This window comes from Mytilus californianus, unplaced genomic scaffold (genome assembly GCF_021869535.1).
Source record: "Mytilus californianus isolate M0D057914Y unplaced genomic scaffold, xbMytCali1.0.p SCAF_33, whole genome shotgun sequence".
Taxonomy (NCBI): domain Eukaryota; kingdom Metazoa; phylum Mollusca; class Bivalvia; order Mytilida; family Mytilidae; genus Mytilus; species Mytilus californianus.
Genome location: NW_026262683.1, coordinates 174,170 through 199,424, shown reverse-complemented (window position 1 = coordinate 199,424; position 25,255 = coordinate 174,170). Strand labels below are relative to the sequence as shown.

The following is a 25,255-nucleotide window of genomic DNA, read 5'->3' as shown; positions in this document are numbered from 1 at the left end:
ACAACCACTCATTGAAATGTGGATTTTTGAGGGTTATGATGTATGAGATACAACCACTCATTGAAATGTTGATTTTTGAGGGTTATGATATGTATGAGATACAACCACTCATTGAAATGTTGATTTTTGAGGGTTATGATATGTATGAGATACAACCACTCATTGAAATGTGGATCTTTGAGGGTTATGATATGTATGAGATACAACCACTCATTGAAATGTTGATTTTTGAGGGTTATGATGTGTATTAGATACAACCACTCATTGAAATGTGGATTTTTGAGGGTTATGATGTGTATGAGATACAACCACTCATTGAAATGTTGATTTTTGAGGGTTATGATGCGTATGAGATACAACCTCTCATTGAAATGTTGATTTTTGAGGGTTATGATGCGTATGAGATACAACCTCTCATTGAAATGTTGATTTTTGAGGGTTAGGATATGTATGAGATACAACCACTCATTGAAATGTTGATTTTTGAGGGTTATGATATGTATGAGATACAACCACTCATTGAAATGTTGATTTTTGAGGGTTATGATATGTATGAGATACAACCACTCATTGAAATGTTGATTTTTGATGGTTATGATATGTATGAGATACAACCACTCATTGAAATGTGGATTTTTGAGGGTTATGATATGTATGAGATACAACCACTCATTGAAATGTGGATTTTTGAGGGTTATGATATGTATGAGATACAACCACTCATTGAAATGTGGATTTTTGAGGTGTATGAGATACAACCACTCATTGAAATGTTGATTTTTGAGGGTTATGATATGTATGAGATACAACCTCTCAACGAAATGTTGATTTTTGAGGGTTATGATGTGTATGAGATACAACCACTCATTGAAATGTTGATTTTTGAGGGTTATGATATGTGTGAGATACAGCCACTCATTGAAATGTGGATCTTTGAGGGTTATGATATGTATGAGATACAACCACTCATTGAAATGTGGATCTTAGAGATTATGATATGTATGAGATACAACCACTCATTGAAATGTTGATTTTTGAGGGTTATGATATGTATGAGATACAACCACTCATTGAAATGTTGATTTTTGAGGGTTATGATATGTATGAGATACAACCACTCATTGAAATGTGGATCTTTGAGGGTTATGATATGTATGAGATACAACCACTCATTGAAATGTTGATTTTTGAGGGTTATGATGTGTATTAGATACAACCACTCATTGAAATGTTGATTTTTGAGGGTTATGATGTGTATGAGATACAACCACTCATTGAAATGTGGATTTTTGAGGGTTATGATGTGTATGAGATACAACCACTCATTGAAATGTTGATTTTTGAGGGTTATGATGCGTATGAGATACAACCTCTCATTGAAATGTTGATTTTTGAGGGTTATGATGTGTATGAGATACAACCACTCATTGAAATGTTGATTTTTGAGGGTTATGATGTGTATGAGATACAACCACTCATTGAAATGTGGATTTTTGAGGGTTATGATGTGTATGAGATACAACCACTCATTGAAATGTTGATTTTTGAGGGTTATGATGTGTATGAGATACAACCACTCATTGAAATGTTGATTTTTGAGGGTTATGATGTGTATGAGATACAACCACTCATTGAAATGTTGATTTTTGAGGGTTATGATGCGTATGAGATACAACCTCTCATTGAAATGTTGATTTCTTGAGGGTTATGATGCGTATGAGATATAACCTCTCATTGAAATGTTGATTTTTGAGCGTTATGATATGTATGAGATACAACCACTCATTGAAATGTTGATTTTTGAGGGTTATGATATGTATGAGATACAACCACTCATTGAAATGTTGATTTTTGAGGGTTATGATATGTATGAGATACAACCACTCATTGAAATGTTGATTTTTGAGGGTTATGATATGTATGAGATACAACCACTCATTGAAATGTTGATTTTTGAGGGTTATGATATGTATGAGATACAACCACTCATTGAAATGTTGATTTTTGAGGGTTATGATATGTATGAGATACAACCACTCATTGAAATGTGGATCTTTGAGGGTTATGATGTGTAAAAGATACAACCACTCATGAAATGTGGATTTTTGAGGTGTATGAGATACAACCACTCATTGAAATGTGGATTTTTGAGGGTTATGATGTGTATGAGATACAACCTCTCATTGAAATGTTGATTTTTGAGGGTTATGATGTTTGAGATACAACCACTCATTGAAATGTTGATTTTTGAGGGTTATGATATGTATGAGATACAACCACTCATTGAAATGTGGATCTTTGAGGGTTATGATGTATGAGATACAACCACTCATTGAAATGTGGATTTTTGAGGGTTATGATGTGTATGAGATACAACCACTCACTGAAATGTGGATTTTTGAGGGTTATGATGTGTATGAGATACAGCCACTCATTGAAATGTTGATTTTTGAGGGTTATGATATGTATGAGATACAACCACTCATTGAAATGTTGATTTTTGAGGGTTATGATATGTATAAGATACAACCACTCATTGAAATGTGGATTTTTGAGGGTTATGATATGTATGAGATACAACCACTCATTGAAATGTGGATTTTTGAGGGTTATGATATGTATGAGATACAACCACTCATTGAAATGTTGACTTTTGAGGGTTATGATATGTATGAGATACAACCACTCATTGAAATGTTGATTTTTGAGGGTTATGATATGTATGAGATACAACCACTCATTGAAATGTGGATCTTTGAGGGTTATGATATGTATGAGATACAAAAACTCATTGAAATGTGGATTTTTGAGGTGTATGAGATACAACCACTCATTGAAATGTTGATTGAAATGTTGATTTTTGAGGGTTATGATATGTATGAGATACAACCATTCATTGAAATGTGGATTTTTGAGGGTTATGATATGTATGAGATACAACCACTCATTGAAATGTGGATTTTTGAGGGTTATGATATGTATGAGATACAACCACTCATTGAAATGTGGATTTTTGAGGGTTATGATATGTATGAGATACAGCCACTCATTGAAATGTGGATCTTTGAGGGTTATGATATGTATGAGATACAACCACTCATTGAAATGTTGATTTTTGAGGGTTATGATATGTATGAGATACAACCACGCATTGAAATGTTGATTTTTGAGGGTTATGATATGTATGAGATACAACCACTCATTGAAATGTTGATTTTTGATGGTTATGATATGTATGAGATACAACCACTCATTGAAATGTGGATTTTTGAGGGTTATGATATGTATGAGATACAACCACTCATTGAAATGTGGATTTTTGAGGGTTATGATATGTATGAGATACAACCACTCATTGAAATGTGGATTTTTGAGGTGTATGAGATACAACCACTCATTGAAATGTTGATTTTTGAGGGTTATGATATGTATGAGATACAACCTCTCATTGAAATGTTGATTTTTGAGGGTTATGATGTGTATGAGATACAACCACTCATTGAAATGTTGATTTTTGAGGGTTATGATATGTATGAGATACAGCCACTCATTGAAATGTGGATCTTTGAGGGTTATGATATGTATGAGATACAACCACTCATTGAAATGTGGATCTTTGAGGGTTATGATATGTATGAGATACAACCACTCATTGAAATGTTGATTTTTGAGGGTTATGATATGTATGAGATACAACCACGCATTGAAATGTTGATTTTTGAGGGTTATGATATGTATGAGATACAACCACTCATTGAAATGTTGATTTTTGAGGGTTATGATATGTATTAGATACAACCACGCATTGAAATGTTGATTTTTGAGGGTTATGATATGTATGAGATACAACCACTCATTGAAATGTGGATTTTTGAGGGTTATGATGTATGAGATACAACCACTCATTGAAATGTTGATTTTTGAGGGTTATGATATGTATGAGATACAACCACTCATTGAAATGTTGATTTTTGAGGGTTATGATATGTATGAGATACAACCACTCATTGAAATGTGGATCTTTGAGGGTTATGATATGTATGAGATACAACCACTCATTGAAATGTTGATTTTTGAGGGTTATGATGTGTATTAGATACAACCACTCATTGAAATGTTGATTTTTGAGGGTTATGATGTGTATGAGATACAACCACTCATTGAAATGTGGATTTTTGAGGGTTATGATGTGTATGAGATACAACCACTCATTGAAATGTTGATTTTTGAGGGTTATGATGCGTATGAGATACAACCTCTCATTGAAATGTTGATTTTTGAGGGTTATGATGCGTATGAGATACAACCTCTCATTGAAATGTTGATTTTTGAGGGTTATCATATGTATGAGATACAACCACTCATTGAAATGTTGATTTTTGAGGGTTATGATATGTATGAGATACAACCACTCATTGAAATGTTGATTTTTGATGGTTATGATATGTATGAGATACAACCACTCATTGAAATGTGGATTTTTGAGGGTTATGATATGTATGAGATACAACCACTCATTGAAATGTGGATTTTTGAGGGTTATGATATGTATGAGATACAACCAATCATTGAAATGTGGATTTTTGAGGGTTATGATATGTATGAGATACAACCACTCATTGAAATGTGGATTTTTGAGGTGTATGAGATACAACCACTCATTGAAATGTTGATTTTTGAGGGTTATGATATGTATGAGATACAACCTCTCAACGAAATGTTGATTTTTGAGGGTTATGATGTGTATGAGATACAACCACTCATTGAAATGTTGATTTTTGAGGGTTATGATATGTATGAGATACAGCCACTCATTGAAATGTGGATCTTTGAGGGTTATGATATGTATGAGATACAACCACTCATTGAAATGTGGATCTTTGAGATTATGATATGTATGAGATACAACCACTCATTGAAATGTTGATTTTTGAGGGTTATGATATGTATGAGATACAACCACTCATTGAAATGTTGATTTTTGAGGGTTATGATATGAATGAGATACAACCACTCATTGAAATGTGGATCTTTGAGGGTTATGATATGTATGAGATACAACCACTCATTGAAATGTTGATTTTTGAGGGTTATGATGTGTATTAGATACAACCACTCATTGAAATGTTGATTTTTGAGGGTTATGATGTGTATGAGATACAACCACTCATTGAAATGTGGATTTTTGAGGGTTATGATGTGTATGAGATACAACCACTCATTGAAATGTTGATTTTTGAGGGTTATGATGCGTATGAGATACAACCTCTCATTGAAATGTTGATTTTTGAGGGTTATGATGCGTATGAGATACAACCTCTCATTGAAATGTTGATTTTTGAGGGTTATGATATGTATGAGATACAACCATTCATTGAAATGTTGATTTTTGATGGTTATGATATGTATGAGATACAACCACTCATTGAAATGTGGATTTTTGAGGGTTATGATATCTATGAGATACAACCACTCATTGAAATGTGGATTTTTGAGGGTTATGATATGTATGAGATACAACCACTCATTGAAATGTGGATTTTTGAGGTGTATGAGATACAACCACTCATTGAAATGTTGATTTTTGAGGGTTATGATATGTATGAGATACAACCTCTCATTGAAATGTTGATTTTTGAGGGTTATGATGTGTATGAGATACAACCACTCATTGAAATGTTGATTTTTGAGGGTTATGATATGTATGAGATACAGCCACTCATTGAAATGTGGATCTTTGAGGGTTATGATATGTATGAGATACAACCACTCATTGAAATGTTGATTTTTGAGGGTTATGATATGTATGAGATACAACCACGCATTGAAATGTGGATTTTTGAGGGTTATGATATGTATGAGATACAACCTCTCATTGAAATGTTGATTTTTGAGGGTTATGATGTGTATGAGATACAACCACTCATTGAAATGTTGATTTTTGAGGGTTATGATATGTATGAGATACAGCCACTCATTGAAATGTGGATCTTTGAGGGTTATGATATGTATGAGATACAACCACTCATTGAAATGTGGATTTTTGAGGGTTATGATGTATGAGATACAACCACTCATTGAAATGTGGATTTTTGAGGGTTATGATATGTATGAGATACAACCACTCATTGAAATGTGGATCTTTGAGGGTTATGATATGTATGAGATACAACCATTCATTGAAATGTGGATTTTTGAGGGTTATGATGTGTATGAGATACAACCACTCATTGAAATGTGGATTTTTGAGGGTTATGGTGTGTATGAGATACAACCACTCATTGAAATGTGGATTTTTGAGGGTTATGATGTGTATGAGATACAACCACTCATTGAAATGTTGATTTTTGAGGGTTATGATGCGTATGAGATACAACCTCTCATTGAATTGTTGATTTTTGAGGGTTATGATATGTATGAGATACAACCACTCATTGAAATGTTGATTTTTGAGGGTTATAATATGTATGAGATACAACCACTCATTGAAATGTTGATTTTTGAGGGTTATGGTATGTATGAGATACAACCACTCATTGAAATGTTGATTTTTGAGGGTTATGATATGTATGAAATACAACCACTCATTGAAATGTTGATTTTTGATGGTTATGATATGTATGAGATACAACCACTCATTGAAATGTGGATTTTTGAGGGTTATGATATGTATGAGATACAACCACTCATTGAAATGTGGATTTTTGAGGGTTATGATATGTATGAGATACAGCCACTCATTGAAATGTGGATTTGTGAGGGTTATGATATGTATGAGATACAACCACTCATTGAAATGTGGATTTTTGAGGTGTATGAGATACAACCACTAATTGAAATGTTGATTTTTGAGGGTTATAATGTGTATGAGATACAACCTCTCATTGAAATGTTGATTTTTGAGGGTAATGATGTATGAGATACAACCACTCATTGAAATGTTGATTTTTGAGGGTTATGATATGTATGAGATACAACCACTCATTGAAATGTGGATCTTTGAGGGTTATGATATGTATGAGATACAACCACTCATTGAAATGTTGATTTTTGAGGGTTATGATGTGTATTAGATACAACCACTCATTGAAATGTTGATTTTTGAGGGTTATGATGTGTATGAGATACAACCACTCATTGAAATGTGGATTTTTGAGGGTTATGATGTGTATGAGATACAACCACTCATTGAAATGTTGATTTTTGAGGGTTATGATGCGTATGAGATACAACCTCTCATTGAAATGTTGATTTTTGAGGGTTATGATGCGTATGAGATACAACCTCTCATTGAAATGTTGATTTTTGAGGGTTATGATATGTATGAGATACAACCACTCATTGAAATGTGGATTTTTGAGGGTTATGATATGTATGAGATACAACCACTCATTGAAATGTTGATTTTTGAGGGTTATGTTATGTATTAGATACAACCACTCATTGAAATGTTGATTTTTGAGGGTTATGATATGTATGAGATACAACCACTCATTGAAATGTGGATCTTTGAGGGTTATGATATGTATGAGATACAACCACTCATTGAAATGTTGATTTTTGAGGGTTATGATATGTATGAGATACAACCACTCATTGAAATGTTGATTTTTGAGGGTTATGTTATGTATTAGATACAACCACTCATTGAAATGTGGATCTTTGAGGGTTATGATATGTATGAGATACAACCACTCATTGAAATGTGGATTTTTGAGGTGTATGAGATACAACCACTCATTGAAATGTTGATTTTTGAGGGTTATGATGTGTATGAGATACAACCTCTCATTGAAATGTTGATTTTTGAGGGTAATGATGTATGAGATACAACCACTCATTGAAATGTTGATTTTTGAGGGTTATGATATGTATGAGATACAACCACTCATTGAAATGTTGATTTTTGAGGGTTATGATATGTATGAGATACAACCACTCATTGAAATGTTGATTTTTGAGGGTTATGATGTGTATTAGATACAACCACTCATTGAAATGTTGATTTTTGAGGGTTATGATGTGTATGAGATACAACCACTCATTGAAATGTGGAATTTTGAGGGTTATGTTATGTATTAGATACAACCACTCATTGAAATGTTGAATTTGAGGGTTATGATATGTATGAGATACAACCATTCATTGAAATGTTGATTTTTGAGGGTTATGATATGTATGAGATACAACCACTCATTGAAATGTTGAATTTTAGGGTTATGATGTGTATGAGATACAACCACTCATTGAAATGTTGAATTTGAGGGTTATGATATGTATGAGATACAACCATTCATTGAAATGTTGATTTTTGAGGGTTATGATATGTATGAGATACAACCACTCATTGAAATGTTGATCTTTGAGGGTTATGATATGTATGAGATACAACCACTCATTGAAATGTGGATTTTTGAGGTGTATGAGATAAAACCACTCATTGAAATGTGGATTTTTGAGGGTTATGATGTGTATGAGATACAACCTCTCATTGAAATTTTGATTTTTGAAGGTTATGATGTATGAGATACAACCACTCATTGACATGTGGATTTTTGAGGGTTATGATATATATGAGATACAACCACTCATTGAAATGTTGATGTTTGAGGGTTATGATATGCATGAGATACAACCACTCATTGAAATGTTGATTTTTGAGGGTTATGATATGCATGAGATACAACCACTCATTGAAATGTTGATTTTTGAGGGTTATGATATGTATGAGATACAACCACTCATTGAAATGTTGATTTTTGAGGGTTATGAGATGTATGAGATACAACCACTCATTGAAATGTGGATGTTTGAGAGTTATGATGTATGAGATATAACCACTCATTGAAATGTTGATTTTTGAGGGTTATGATATGTATGAGATACAACCACTCATTGAAATGTTGATTTTTGAGGGTTATGTTATGTATTAGATACAACCACTCATTGAAATGTGGATCTTTGAGGGTTATGATATGTATGAGATACAACCACTCATTGAAATGTGGATTTTTGAGGTGTATGAGATACAACCACTCATTGAAATGTTGATTTTTGAGAGTTATGATGTGTATGAGATACAACCTCTCATTGAAATGTTGATTTTTGAGGGTAATGATGTATGAGATACAACCACTCATTGAAATGTTGATTTTTGAGGGTTATGATATGTATGAGATACAACCACTCATTGAAATGTGGATCTTTGAGGGTTATGATATGTATGAGATACAACCACTCATTGAAATGTTGATTTTTGAGGGTTATGATATGTATGAGATACAACCACTCATTGAAATGTTGATTTTTGAGGGTTATGATATGTATGAGATACAACCACTCATTGAAATGTTGATTTTTGAGGGTTATGATGTGTATTAGATACAACCACTCATTGAAATGTTGATTTTTGAGGGTTATGATGTGTATGAGATACAACCACTCATTGAAATGTGGATTTTTGAGGGTTATGTTATGTATTAGATACAACCACTCATTGAAATGTTGAATTTGAGGGTTATGATATGTATGAGATACAACCATTCATTGAAATGTTGATTTTTGAGGGTTATGATATGTATGAGATACAACCACTCATTGAAATGTTGAATTTTAGGGTTATGATGTGTATGAGATACAACCACTCATTGAAATGTTGAATTTGAGGGTTATGATATGTATGAGATACAACCATTCATTGAAATGTTGATTTTTGAGGGTTATGATATGTATGAGATACAACCACTCATTGAAATGTTGATCTTTGAGGGTTATGATATGTATGAGATACAACCACTCATTGAAATGTGGATTTTTGAGGTGTATGAGATAAAACCACTCATTGAAATGTGGATTTTTGAGGGTTATGATGTGTATGAGATACAACCTCTCATTGAAATGTTGATTTTTGAAGGTTATGATGTATGAGATACAACCACTCATTGAAATGTGGATTTTTGAGGGTTATGATATGTATGAGATACAACCACTCATTGAAATGTTGATGTTTGAGGGTTATGATATGCATGAGATACAACCACTCATTGAAATGTTGATTTTTGAGGGTTATGATATGCATGAGATACAACCACTCATTGAAATGTTGATTTTTGAGGGTTATGATATGTATGAGATACAACCACTCATTGAAATGTTGATTTTTGAGGGTTATGAGATGTATGAGATACAACCACTCATTGAAATGTGGATGTTTGAGGGTTATGATGTATGAGATATAACCACTCATTGAAATGTTGATTTTTGAGGGTTATGATATGTATGAGATACAACCACTCATTGAAATGTTGATTTTTGAGGGTTATGATATGTATGAGATACAACCACTCATTGAAATGTTGATTTTTGAGGGTTATGTTATGTATTAGATACAACCACTCATTGAAATGTTGAATTTGAGGGTTATGATATGTATGAGATACAACCATTCATTGAAATGTGGATTTTTGAGGGTTATGATATGTATGAGATACAACCACTCATTGAAATGTGGATCTTTGAGGGTTATGATATGTATGAGATACAACCACTCATTGAAATGTGGATTTTTGAGGTGTATGAAATAAAATTACTCATTGAAATGTGGATTTTTGAGGGTTATGATGTGTATGAGATACAACCTCTCATTGAAATGTTGATTTTTGAGGGTTATGATGTATGAGATACAACCACTCATTGAAATGTGGATTTTTGAGGGTTATGATGTGTATGAGATACAACCACTCATTGAAATGTGGATTTTTGAGGGTTATGATATGTATGAGATACAACCACTCATTGAAATGTTGATTTTTGAGGGTTATGATATGTATGAGATACAACCACTCATTGAAATGTTGATGTTTGAGGGTTATGATATGCATGAGATACAACCACTCATTGAAATGTTGATTTTTGAGGGTTATGATATGCATGAGATACAAGCACTCATTGAAATGTTGATTTTTGAGGGTTATGATATGTATGAGATACAACCACTCATTGAAATGTTCATTTTTGAGGGTTATGAGATGTATGAGATACAACCACTCATTGAAATGTGGATGTTTGAGGGTTATGATGTATGAGATATAACCACTCATTGAAATGTTGATTTTTGAGGGTTATGATATGTATGAGATACAACCACTTATTGAAATGTAGATTTTTGAGGGTTATGATATGTATGAGATACAACCACTCATTGAAATGTGGATTTTTGAGGGTTATGATATGTATGAGATACAACCACTCATTGAAATGTTGATTTTTAAGGGGTATGATATGTATGAGATACATCCACTCATTGAAATGTTGATTTTTGAGGGACATGACATGCTGATTATATCAAAAATAAAATTAAAGAATCTGGTAAGATTCTGATTTCTCTGTGTTTTAGACGGTTTTGAATAATTCTGCTTAATATGAGTACAAAAACAAGTCAGTCGGCTAGAAGGGAAACACAATAAGTACTAATGGGAATACCGACTGTTTGTTGAAATATCAATCCTTTGAACAAACAAAAAACTGTCGATCAAAATATCGGTGTATTTGTATTTGGTATGGTTCTTTATAAAATAATGACCTGAAACAAAGGAATTTGTATCTATGATTTTCACTTCTGTATAAAAATCTTTTGTAAAAAAACCACTGTTCAGTAAGGGGATGTAGTTAATCTTTAATTGAGCATAGGGAATAATATTGAAAAGCGTAGAAAAATCATATCAGTTTTGATATAACTGCAAAATTGTAATGCTTGTGAGTTTTTTAGTAGATCTTCAGACTTTTTGAGAATCAACATCTGATTAAGACAACAGGTTGAGTATACTTCATTACACTAATTTTGAAAACTATCGTTCAGTGTAGAAAAGAATGATATAGTAAGAACTTTAGAAATATGTTTAGTCCAACATCTAGACTCGACTTTTCTCGTGTTTTAAAGGGAAGTTGTGAAGTTTTGGTAAACAGTATAAAAATTTTCCTTAACCTTCTCCTTCATAAATGATGTAGGTATGTGGAATTTCTTTTTTGCATATAAAAACAATAGCCTTGAAGTTTTAGTTTTGAAGCGGTTGCAGTAGCAACTTATGCCACACACGTTCTAAATGTGCCAAATTATATTCTGACCAGTTATGGCATGAGCAGTTTGAAATTATATTATATTCAACCTGATTAAAATTTATATCTATATTAACTCGCGTGCTCGTATGAGAATAACGAATTCAAAGATCTATATTTTAATTAGGTTTTATTATAATATGTCAGTAATCATCTTTCCATTTTATCTTCCGCACTGAATTATTACAGATAATACAAAAATTGACAAAAACATGCAAGAAGGCTTACTCCAAGTCTTTAAGGGGTAAAAAACAAATGGAAGTGTTCATCTGTGCAGGTGGGAAGCAGGATATTATCGAGAAGAAAACGTTATGACTTTACACTGTATAAGAAAACGTTATGACTTTACACTATAAGAAAACGTTATGACTTTACACTGTATAAGAAAACGTTATGACTTTACACTAAATAGGTATTTTTTGTTTTGTTTTTTTTTTGTAATAGACACAAACACAAAAATTTCTTTATCTTCCCTACGATAATTGCTGTCAGTGAAATAGTGTAATGTTGATTGCCAAAAAGTTATTGACGTATAAACAAATAAGCCGACTGTGTGCAATTGCTTACTGTAAAACGGAAGAAAAGAAAGGAATTTTTTTTTTCAGTATATAACTTCAGATATTATTCTTTAATCATAGAAAAGCTTCCATCCAAGTTTCATAAAATCCTTTGAAAGTTTGACTACATACATATTTATACATTATAATACTTCTCTGGTTTGACAAAAGGCAGTGGTTATTTTGCCGGCACCGGCAAAATAGAAAATATGCTATTTTGCCGGCTCTATGTAAGTGGAAGCCAATTTTGCCTGTAAAGAAAACGATTTTGTTCACAGATATCAGGCAAATAATAAAATGTCTCTGCAGACATGCAGTAAAAAAACTGACTTTTATTCAAAAATCAAATATAATTTAAACATTTTTGATTTTAAAGCTATGTGTTGGATTTTGTAAAATTGTATAAATTAATGTTTTATCAAATTTATATGCAATGAGATTTTTAACTTTTATTTTTATACAACATACAGTTAAAAAATCTGAGATTTGATTTTTATGCATAACGTCACAGTACCCAAATTGCACTGAGTACCCAAAATGCACCCATTTAGCACAAAAATAGCAGCGGAAATCATACAAGTTTTCTTAGAGACAAAACATTTGTGTTTTTATAATTTGACTATATTTAAATATTCACAAGACGTTCACAGTATATATCAACAGATGAAGTTTTCACCGGAAAAAAAGTAAAATCTATGGAAACGTCGCCATGCGACGTCCTCATAAAGTCAACTTTTAAAAATGAGCAATTAAAATACGTGTTACAGGCGTCCATTTCTTAGCTTAATAGTAAGCATGGACTACTGTCAAATTGTAAATATTTGAAGAAATAAAACAAATTTAAACATCAGTTATTGAAATTAGTTTTACGGATGTGAATTTAAGTATGGATGCAATTTGGGAACTCCCCATTACAGAATCATGGATTGTTTGGAGGTCGGTTCAAACCCATTTTTCTATGATTCAATATGGATGCAAAATTAAATTGGTGAAATTTAACTATATAGTAAATTAGGATACATCTACAAAATAAGCACAAAATGGAATCTTTTGTCTGGATCATAAATAAAAGTAGGTGACAAAACTGTCAAAATAGGTGCAACTTGGGTGCCCTCACGTTACATGTAGCATTAGACTGTGACAGATTTTAGAATTAATTTCAACTACATGTCTTGATATGATTTCATTGCTTCAAATGGATGCTCAATATTTTTATTTTTATTTCTTTTTACAAATTTATTTTCACTTCGACTCATAAATGTATTATAGAGATAGCAATAAACGTCGGTACTTAAATTTTGAATCTTTGAAGGAACCACTATATTACACTTATTTAAACTTATAACCTCTCCAAAACACTTAAAGTAACATGTGTAATGGGGTTTGTGTACAAGGTCATTCCTGAAGTGTGTTTACAGCACGTGGTTTATAGGTATAATATTCTGAATGAAATGTTTGCTTACATCATAAACCCCACTGACTAAATGTGTCCCTGTTCTATCAATTTTATACATGTCCATTTAACTTTTGAAAAATGCAACTAAACTGTACTATAACTATTTTTCATATTTTAACTAACTTTTAACAATAAATGTTTTGAAACGATGATATGTATCGCAAATATTGTGACTATTATCAGAGATATATGTATTATATTGAAGTGTTTGTGTGGGCATGCTAATAACTTACCAACAATAACAGTTACTGTCAGATTAGCGTGGTTTCTAGTAAATATGTATGCTTTGAGTAGGAGCTGTGTAACACACATCCGACATAGACCATGGGTTAGAACGCAAGGAAGCCCCGAATTAGAAGACAGCACTTCCGGCTAAGGAGATATACTTCTCCTGAGAGTAGGAACACCTCTGAAATTCACTACATTGTTGTGAAGGCAGTTTCACTAATATTCCTCTTTGCAGAATTTCCATTTGTATCCATGTTTTAATAGACGTAACACGTTATTGCAAATATCCATATTTTTAAAATCCAATCCACATGTAATAAAATGTTGTTAAAAACTTATCGGAATAACATAGAGTGACTTTGAACGTTCCTTCACAATTCCGATCTCCTTCCTTACACAAAACTCTAAATTGTTAAAAACTTATCGGAATAACATAGAGTGACTTTGAACGTTCCTTCATAATTCCGATCTCCTTCCTTACACAAAACTCTAAATGGACAGCACAGCTGTCGCACATTAGAATTTCGCATAACATACAATTACTCTGAACATTCCTTCACAATCCAATCTCCTTCCTTACACAAAACTGTAAGTGGACAACACAGCTGTCGCACACTAGAATTTTATCATCCTATCTAATTCCTTCCACCAATATAGTTATTTACATATATAGATAAATTCACCAAATCTCTGCTATAAATGTCAATCAAGCACGCACTCTTTAAATCCTTTTAAAGAGGTAATATTATTAACCCACATAAAAAATATGTACATATATATAAAGTCACAAATATTAGAATCTCACTGTAATTTGTAGATTCTTTTAGAATTTTCAGTAGTAATCCTGAAGACTTCTTCAATTGGTTGCTGTAAAACTTCAGACATTTTTAATGCCGCTGCATGTACTGAGTAGGGATTTCCAAAATTGTGAGAATGAAGAGGAATATACTGAGCATCTGATTCCAAAACTAAACGTGTAATGCCAAAGGTTTTCACAATTTCTACAATATTTAAATACCGGTCTATCAAAATAAATGGAGTAATGCCAATAACAATATTAGAAAACTGGCTGACGGCTGCTGAATAAAGTTGAGTGGTACAGGTTAAACAATGCCAATGAATTAATTGATCTGGCTTACAGATTTCACTTAGTGTGGCCAAAACGTGTTCATGCAGTGATGGTTTTCCTCTTAAGTGAATTACTACGGTTAAATTTAGTTCTGTTGCCAAATAAAGTTGTTTCCTGAAATATTTTATCTGTCGTTCGAAATCTCTCTGGAAGGGTTAGTAGAATCATCTAGACCAATCTCTCCAACTGCCACTGTTTTTGTTTATTTTAGTAAATTTTGAAGGTCAGTCCAATTATGTTCAAGAGATGAAGTTGAAGATGAGCTTATAATTTTAAGATGAATGCCAAAGGTGAATCTCAACCGGTTATCCTTTCTGAATTCGCTGCGCTGCGCGGAGTTTGGCCAAGATGAAGGAAACACAATGTTGGCAATAGCATATTTCAATTCTGTCTTGAACATGCTTTGAGAACCAAGGTCATCCAGATCCTGGAAAGCACCACTACCCATCTGCCTACAGAGTTGATCTAGATGAAAGTGTGAGTCAATAACTTGCAGTGGTCCTGATAACTTTATACTCAACTGTCCAATTTGGAGTCCTTCTTTGTTTTTTCTTTCTTCAAATTTTAAAAGCCAAAGTTGTTCATCCGAATTTAAATAACCAGTTAGATTTTTAAGAATTTTCCAATGTAAAATGTGGTGAATTTTCATAAACGGTGTAGATGAAATTTTGTAATTAAGAGCAGGTTCCAAACAATTCAATTTCAGAAAAGCATCAACGAGTTAAGATTTTGAGATATGGAATTCTGTAGGCGGCAGCTATGTTCTTATTCTCATAATGGCATTCAATTTCTCTTCAAGGCCTACAGGGAAGGATGTACCTAGTGCAGGAGCTAACTCTCGTAGAAGGCCGTTCATCAGTTCGGCGTACATCACTTCCCTGTTCTTAAAAGTAGCATCGACAGAATTGGTGGAGTGGCAGCGAGCTATGTGCTTACTCAGGAAATTTGTTGTCTGTTCCTGAGTGCCACAAATCCAACAGGCAGTCTCTGGCGCCACATACCATGGTAGATGGATTTGTATGGTATGTCTCCTTGGATTACTGAAGGTGTGAAAGCAAATATCACACTCTCTGTGACGTAAGCGGACATTCTTGGCCTCGCCTCTGATAGCTACCTGTCTTTTGGCTTCATTTAAATGGTCCTGGTCTTCCTCGTAATCCAATTCTTCCTCGCTCGTTTTACCACTGTCTGGAATATACTGAATGACCCTACTCATTATTATTTAATAAGGCTATGAAAATAAGCAAATACTGTTACCTTTATGTGTATTCATGAAATAAATAAATATTTATAATATTTTTACACAATTAAACATTTAAAAGAAAAAAAAAATATTTAAAAAACATTTGTGATTAACATCATCACTCAAGTCTCTTCGCTAACTACATCCACAACATAATCTGACAAAAAGAATAGCTGGGCAGAACCCTTTTTCTTTTTCCTCTACCTGATGTTTCAGTATTATCAGGCACTTTTAAAGTATTCTCATTAGAGGACAAGAGAACAGCACTGCTGTCACTTTTGCCACTACTCATTTTAGCCAAATCCAATGGATCATCACAACTATCATGATTAATAACATTCTCACTGTCTAAATCCAATCCAACAGTTCTACTGTCACGATTGACAATATTTTCAGCATTCATATTCAACTGAACAGCACTGCTGTCACAGTTTGAATACGGAAGTGAAAATAAAACATCTGACCAACCATCAGGTAACTCGTTTTCTTCTTTTCTTGAGTCAATTTTCTCTTCTGGAACACACTGACCAAACAGACGGTTACGAAGTCTCTGTATCCATAATGAAACAATTTCGTCGTCACATTGTTTTATCCTATCATAACACGGTCTATATGGAGTGGTCCTAGTCTTGACGATTTGTAACAGTCTGCAAATATCATGAAACAAATGACCATCAAAACTTTTCCCTTGAAATGTGTGAATTTGGACTGGACATCCCAATCTTGAAATGAAGCCATCTAGTAATGTTTTAGCCACAGTAATAGTGTTTTGATTAGGTAACGGTAACATTTCCATCCATTTTGTAAATTGATCTACTAACACTAATATATATTTGTTAGCAGACGAACTTTCATGTAATGGTCCCAGAATGTCCATGTGCAATTTTTCCATAGGAATTCCTGCATGAAATTGACCTAAAGGCCCCTTGGGTTTGATGTTAACTTTTTTATTGACATTACAGGTGTGACAAAACTTCACGTAATTTCTAACATCTTCACGTAATCCATACCAAATGTAGCTCTGTTTTAATCTTTCAATAGTTTTGCCTGTCCAAAATGCCCTGACAGTTTAGTGTCATGACAATTCTCCAAGATTTTGTGTCTCAAAGATCTCGGGACAACTAGTAACAGTCTTGAATGAACTGGATCTAACCATTTATAGCATAATATACCATCCTTAAGTATTAACTGATGCTTACAATTCCATAAATGTTTAATAGAAGGGCTACATAAATACAATTCATGTTCCTCTGGTTCTTTTTTATCCTCTAACCATATTATTAATCTGTTACGTTCCTGGCCTTTCCTTTGTTCGGTTCTCATATTGGGAATTTCAGACTCACTTATCCAATTGCAATACACTAAGCTATCTATATTGATTTCATCCAAATCTCCTACTTGCTCTGAAACACTCCTTAAAGACAATGGAACTACATAATCAACATCATTTTCAAAGGAACTTCAAACTTTCTATGCTCGAGTACAATATGAGCAACCGCCGCAAGGTAGCAACTTTATATCTGCACCAGCAAAATAACAATTACAAGAGTCCAAATCATCTGGTCTTCTTGATAGCCCATCTGCATTGGTGTGTAATTTCCCTGCCCTACGCTGAATTACCATGTCATATTGAGACAATTCCTCTAACCATCTGGCTAGCTGTCCTTCGATCATTTTAAACCTGAGTAGCCATGTTAAACTGTTATGATCTGTTCTTATGATGAATTGTTGACCTAATAAATAATTCCTGAATTGTCTGGTAAATAATACAATCGCTAGCAGTTCTTTTCTAGTAGTGCAATATCTCCTTTAGGCTGGTGCCAATACTCTACTCGCATAACATATTACATACTCTTTTCCACCAATTACTTGTAATAATTCTTCTCCAATGGTGGTGTGTGAGGCATGTGTATCTAAAATGAACTTTTCATTTGGTTCTGGATAGGCTAATGTAACTGAGTTGACAAGTGCCTGTTGTAATGACTCAAAAGCTGTCTGGTGTTGCTTTTCCCATTGAAAAAATACTTTTTTCTTTGTAAGTGCATACAGAGGCTCGGCAAGGGTGGCAAAGCTTTTAATATGCTCAATATGATAGTTGGCGAACCCAAGGAAGGATTCAACAGCTTTCTTCGTCAGAGGAACTGGCCAATTCAATATAACTTCTCTACTAGCAGGATTGACAGTTATTCTCACTTACAAGTTTACCCAAGAAAATAACTTCTTTTTGGAAAAATTTGCATTTTTGTGGCTTTAGTTTCAGATTATTTTCCCTGAATCTTTCTAGTACAGTTCTTAAATTTACAAGATGGTCTTCAAAATCTTTGCCCAGAACAATAACATCATCAATGTATGCTAGGCATATTTTCCATGTCAAACCTGTAAAAATTAATTCTATCATTCGCTGAAAAAAATGCAGGACTATTACATAATCCGAAACTAAGTCTTGTGTGCTCAAAAAGTCCATATTTAGTTATGAATGCTGTCTTGTACCTATCGTTCTCATGTATCTCAGCTTGATAATATCCTGACGCCATGTCTAAACAGGACATAAATTTACTACCTCTCAGAGTGTCGATACAGGTCTCTGTTCTTGGAATTGGAAATGCATCTTTTCGAGTAATAGAATTTAATTTCCGGTAATCAATGCAGTACCTGATCTTCCAATCCTTCTTGCGAACTAGTACTGGGGCTGCACTCCATTCTGATCATTATGGCTGTATGACTCCTCTATTAATAAATCTATGAGATATTTTTCTTCTTCTTCTTCTAAACCTAGTGGTGTTCGTCTCATTCTTTCTCGTACAGGAGCTGAGTTTCCAGTGTCAATCCTATGCTTAACCTTAGTATAATGCCCAATGTCCAGATCATGTTTCGAAAATGTATCTTTAAAGTCCAGCAATAGTGAAGCCAATCTCAAATTTTCGCTTAAATCCAAATTCTCCTTTGACGAATCTAGTAACGGTTTTAAATGTACAGGGAAATTGTTATACATTTCATCCCATTCATTTTTCAAGTCTCTTGGTTCCTTCTCCACTGTGTTAACTGTCCTTACTGATGCTTTGTCCTCATAATCACACATATTCTCATCTATCACTTCACAAATTTCCATTGCTGTACCAATTAAGCGAATTTTTTTCAGACTTATGGTCTTATCTGTCAAATTGTTAAGGACAATAGGTACTCTTAAATCAGCTTTGGTCAACATATTTGGCATAATCAGCCCATTCAAAGATCTACTTGGTTGAATAGCAACTTCATTTTCAAATTCCTCTGCCAATTGTACTGGTAGTCTGACAGTTGAATTAGGTGGAACAATAAGAGTCTCTTCCAATGTTATGCGGCAAACTTTGAAACTACTATTTTCCGATTTCACTTCATTGATAAGATGTTTTTCACCTCTAATTGTTATTGACAAGTCAGTCAAATCTATCACGGCATCAAGATGTTTAAGAAAATCCAATCCTAGTATAACTTGATCATTAATTTTAGCTACTATAATTCTCCACTTAGTCTCAGTCTTTCCCACCTTAACTGTAACTCGTTCTGTATACCTTGCTGTAATGCTATTGTCTTTTCCAGCACCTTTCAACACTAACGAGCCTTTAAAAATTACAGGAGGCTTGAGTTTCTTTGCAAATTCTTCACTCATAAGTGTGACCTGGGCAGCTGTATCAATTACCGCATTTATGGTTACATCATTAATTGAAATACCTAACACAAGCGTATTGGATTCTGGATTTCGATCACCTGGATACAGTTGAATCTCGCGTAATTGAGGATTATCAATACCATTCTCACTACCTTCCTTCTAGCCATTATTGAAGTATGTCAAGTCACAATGGACAGCACTGCTGTCACTTCTTGTAACCTGTTTTTCCCAAGTACCTCTGGTTTCAATTCTCTAAGGGGAGATAATTGGCCTATTTGAGGTTTTTGGACTGACGAGCGGCCTAAATCTTCAGTCCTTGTTCGTTTAAAGTCCACTCTCTAAGATTATTATTTGGAAATGGTGACCTGTTGCGTCTCATTGGTGACCAACTTTTCTTTAGACACTGTGTTCTGTAATGTCCCATTTCCCTACACGTATAACATTGTACATCCCGTACATCTCTGTTTGGACTTCGTCCTCTTGGTGAAGGCGACCTCTGACGATCAGCAGTGGCTTTGGGGCTGATTGAATTGATGATTTTCTTGATATCTGACTTTATGGTCCAAATATGTTGTTCTGTAGTTGCCCTTCTGGTTTCCATAGTCTCATACTTTTTCTGTAAGTCTTGCATACTTGGATTATTACCTGTTTTGACTTGACGTACTAAACATTCTGTACTTTCTTCATCTGAATCATCATAAAACTGAACCCTTTTTATCTCTGGCTTCCTATAACCTAATAAAATCTTTTGGTTGTGAATGGAGCTCTTAACATATTGTAAAACTTGATCCATGGTATTTGGATCTTTCTCCATGGCAAATAACGCCGCTTTCTTGTCAATACACCCCTTCAAAAACGCATCAACAGCTATGGTATCCACTACATTCTCTGGCGTATTGAGGTAACCATCGGTTGCTAATTCCTGTATTCTTTCAGCAAATTCCTCTATTGACTCATCAACAAACTGTCTAACCTCTTACAATTGGCGCCTAATGGTATGGGGTAAATCTTTATTTCCAAATCTCTGACTCAGCTTTTGAACTAATATGTCATAGTCCTTTTGAACTGTTTCTTGGCGAGTACTCACAAATTTCAAAGCTTTATCTCTGAGGCATTAAATTAAGCGATCTATTTTTTGTTCGTTACACCCTTCATATTTTCTAGCTATGTGGTTGAATTGCATGAAATAAGGCTTCTATTATGATTTCCCATCAAATATGGCTAACTTTGGTGGCGTTGGTCCAGAGCGTTGATTTGATTTGACTTCCCTAGAGCTCAAGTCATCTTTTTCCTTCCTTGCGATTGGCATTTTTTCATTGTTAGTAGCCTCTTCTGTTGAATCTCCAAGTTTATCTGAGCTGAGTCCTTGTCTGTATTTAAGTTTTGCAGAATCACTATACCACGAACTTGCTGACATCTCGGTTACCTTACCCCTGAATATATCCCCTGGAGCTAGTTTTTCTGAAATTAGTCTTGATGTCTTCACATGATGAAATTGTTCTTCTAATGCAGCTACTTTCCTGCCATATTCTGCATCTCTTTGTTTCGTCTGTTTATATTGTTCCTTACTCCTTTCTCTTTCCTTATCCATATCTTGAGGCTGTTCCATGATCTTATCCATTAATGTTTGACGTTCCCGTTGCATGCTCTGCATTCTTACTGAAAAATCACTTTCTTTTTCTGCCATTGTGCTTTCGTACCGATGTTGTAGCTCGCTCATTTCTTGTTTAATCATTATACTTTCAGAACTTAACTCTTTTTCACATTTTTCCTTTTCCAACTGATCCTTTTCCGTCTCTCTTTGAAATTTCTCTTTTGTTTGTTGGAGTTCAGCAAGGCATTCTTCTACTAAGCTGACTTACACCTCAATTGTTTCTCAAATGTTGCTTTTACATCTTCAATTTCTTTCATATATTCCCTTTTTGAATGAACTTTGTCTTGTTCTGCAATAAACAATTTGGTCTTATATTGTTCTATTATTGCAGAAGTGTCATCTTGTGCTGTTGGTTGTTTTTCTTGAGTTTCTTCCTCTGAAATAACTTCCACTGTACCTTTCCTTATCAATGGATCCCAAATAGTATTTGGTACGCCTTCTGTCATCTTTAGATCTTCTAATGTCAAAGTACCTTTAATTTTTCTTGCTTTAATAATTAAATTTGCCCCGGTCTCCCCAATGTCTCTAATTCCCATTAACTCTTCTTTTGTTGCAGTATTGATGTTGATCGTCGACATCTTCACTTTTATTCAATACACAATATATACCCTATATATTACATAAATTTACAAAGAGTATTAAATACAATTATGACCAATTTGTGTATTAATTGTTAACTGTATTTTCCAATGGGATAACTCTTATATTTATTATAAGAAAGAAAAAATTAATTATTGGCTTTTTTTTTAACGTATTTTATTTAAATAAAAATTATTTTAAGACATGGCCAGCACAGCTGACTCACTCAAATCAAGTTTATGTTGAGACACGGCCAGCACAGTTGACTCAATGAACGCATTTTATTTTAACACGGCCAGCACAGACTTTAGAAAGTTGATTTTTTTAACGAAACCTTGCTAGAATTAAAGATAAGTTATTAGGACAGTATTTTTTGGTCCAAAAAATATAGGTTCGCGTTGCTTTTCTTAGCGTAATATGTACTTATCTCCCATGCCTATCAATTTTGCACTTAAAATACGTGTCTCATCCTAGCGTTTAAAAACATCTCAGTTCTGTTAGGGCTTAGGAAAATAATTTATTTGGCCTTTGGTATAATGCAGAATGCACGAAGTCTCTAATAACAAAAAATAACTCTTAATTCTGAATACCATGTTGCGCCCATAAAATCTAATGGTGTATTGTAACCTTCAGTTCATACGGTTTTTATTTCATTTGTTTTCAACTTAATTCAAGTGAAATGAGTATAATTAACTCAATGATTCAAATTTTTTATTGGTAAGGGTGTGGAAAGAATGCGTGAATGTGCAATTCACAGGAACAACACGGTTCAATTGACATTTTTGACCCGCGAAAATCAAAATTTCAACACTACTCGTTTCGCGTTGAAAAGACTATTTTCCACCTGTGTCAGTTACTTTTACATCTGACACCAGTGAAGTGTTTGTGTGGGCATGCTAATAACATACCAACAATAACTGTCAGATGAGCGTGGCTTCTAGTAAATATGTATGCTTCGAGTAGGAGCTGTGTTACACACATCCGACATAGACCTTGGGTTAGAGCAGGAAGCCCCGTATTGGAAGACATCACTTCCGGCTAAGGAGATATACTTCTCCTGAGAGTAGGAGCACCTCTGAAATTATCTACACTATGTCTCTTATTTTTAGAACTGTATGAGTAATAATTTCAATTTCTTTTATGTTAACAATATAAATAAGAAGAGTGCCAATGAGACTGGGAACTATCCATCCAAGTCACAATGTGTAAAAAGTAAATAATTATATGTCAAAGTACGGCCTTTAACACGGAGCATTGGCTCACACCGAACAGCTATAAAGATCCCCCCAAAAGACTAGTGTAAAACAATTCAAACAGGAAAACCAACGGTCTAATCTATATAAAAAACAAGAAACGAGAAACACTTATATACCACACCAACAAACGACAACCACTGAACAACAGGCTCCCGACTTAGGACAGGTGCATAAAAATTCGTTGGAAGTACTTGATACATTGCATGCTTATATTGGTGATTTCGAATCTGTCCATAGTTTTTATTTTTCTACCCTATATACCAAGTTGCCTCATAATCTTATAAAGAAAAAAATCACACACCTGATTAAAATGGCATTTAAAAAGTCGGAATGCGAATATATATGTTCAAACTCTTTTAGATCATTTTTTGGTAACAACAAACAAAAGAACTATGTCAATTGGGCCTGCTTTGATACTATAACTGCCCTTGAATTTGAAAATGAGTTACAATTTATGACTAAAATCAGCAAAGACCCATCGAAACAACATCTGATTCAAAAATTTAATAACACTTTTAGATATTTAGATGATATGTTGGCTCTCAATAATGACGACTTCAGTATGTACCCTTAAGAGATTTATCCTGCCGAACTGACTTTAAATAAAGCTAATACTAACAATGAACACTGCCCTTTCCTGGATCTTGATATCTTTGTCTTTAACGGGAAGCTTAATACCAAAATTTATGATAAAAGAGATGATTTTTCATTTCCTATTGTTAATCATCCATTTTTAGATGGTGACGTTCCCTTGTCACCATCTTATGGTGTTTATATATCTCAACTTGTTCGATTCGCTCGGGTATGTAACAACGTATTTGATTTCAACGAAAGAAATCTCTGTTTAACTGAAAAACTATTACACCAGGGTTTTCGATATCACAAACTAGTCAAAACATTTACTAAATTTTATCATCGGTACAAAGACATCATTCGTAAATATGAATCAACATGCAGACATCTTATACGTTCAGGTATTTCATATCCAATATTTTATGGTAATATTCTTATCAAAGCACAAAAATATCGGCATTCAACTCAAAAGCTAACCAAACCTTTAAACAGACTTATTCGGAAAGTCATCACGGATTGCATATTTTGGTATTAATATTGATTCACTCATCATAGGGTCTTTGCATCGGAAATAAACACATTATTCTAAAACCAGTTGTTGGCATGATACAGGTTATGTTCTTCTCATATATTTTATGATGGTATGATACTAAATCCAGAGGTATAGGGGGAGGGTTGAGATCTCACAAAACATGTTTAACCCCGCCGCATGTTTGCGCCTGTCCCAAGTCAGGAGCCTCTGGCCTTTGTTAGTATTGTATAATTTTTAATTTTAGTTCATTTATATGTTTTGGAGTTTTGTGTGACGTCCATTTTT

At 33.8% G+C, this 25,255-nt stretch overlaps 1 protein-coding gene and 1 long non-coding RNA gene across 2 annotated transcripts in view; both read right to left on the bottom strand.

Annotated features, from left to right (window-relative positions):
* LOC127736569 (uncharacterized) overlaps nt 1-14,489 on the bottom strand; it is a 39,210-nt gene extending 24,721 nt beyond the window's left edge. The window contains exon 1 of the long non-coding RNA XR_007999042.1: nt 14,361-14,489. This is a non-coding gene — a long non-coding RNA (uncharacterized LOC127736569). The remainder of the gene's footprint in view (nt 1-14,360) is intronic.
* The window catches only part of LOC127736564 (uncharacterized), a 100,694-nt gene that overhangs the window by 38,458 nt on the left and 36,981 nt on the right, over nt 1-25,255 (bottom strand). The gene's annotated exons all lie outside the window — the stretch shown is intronic.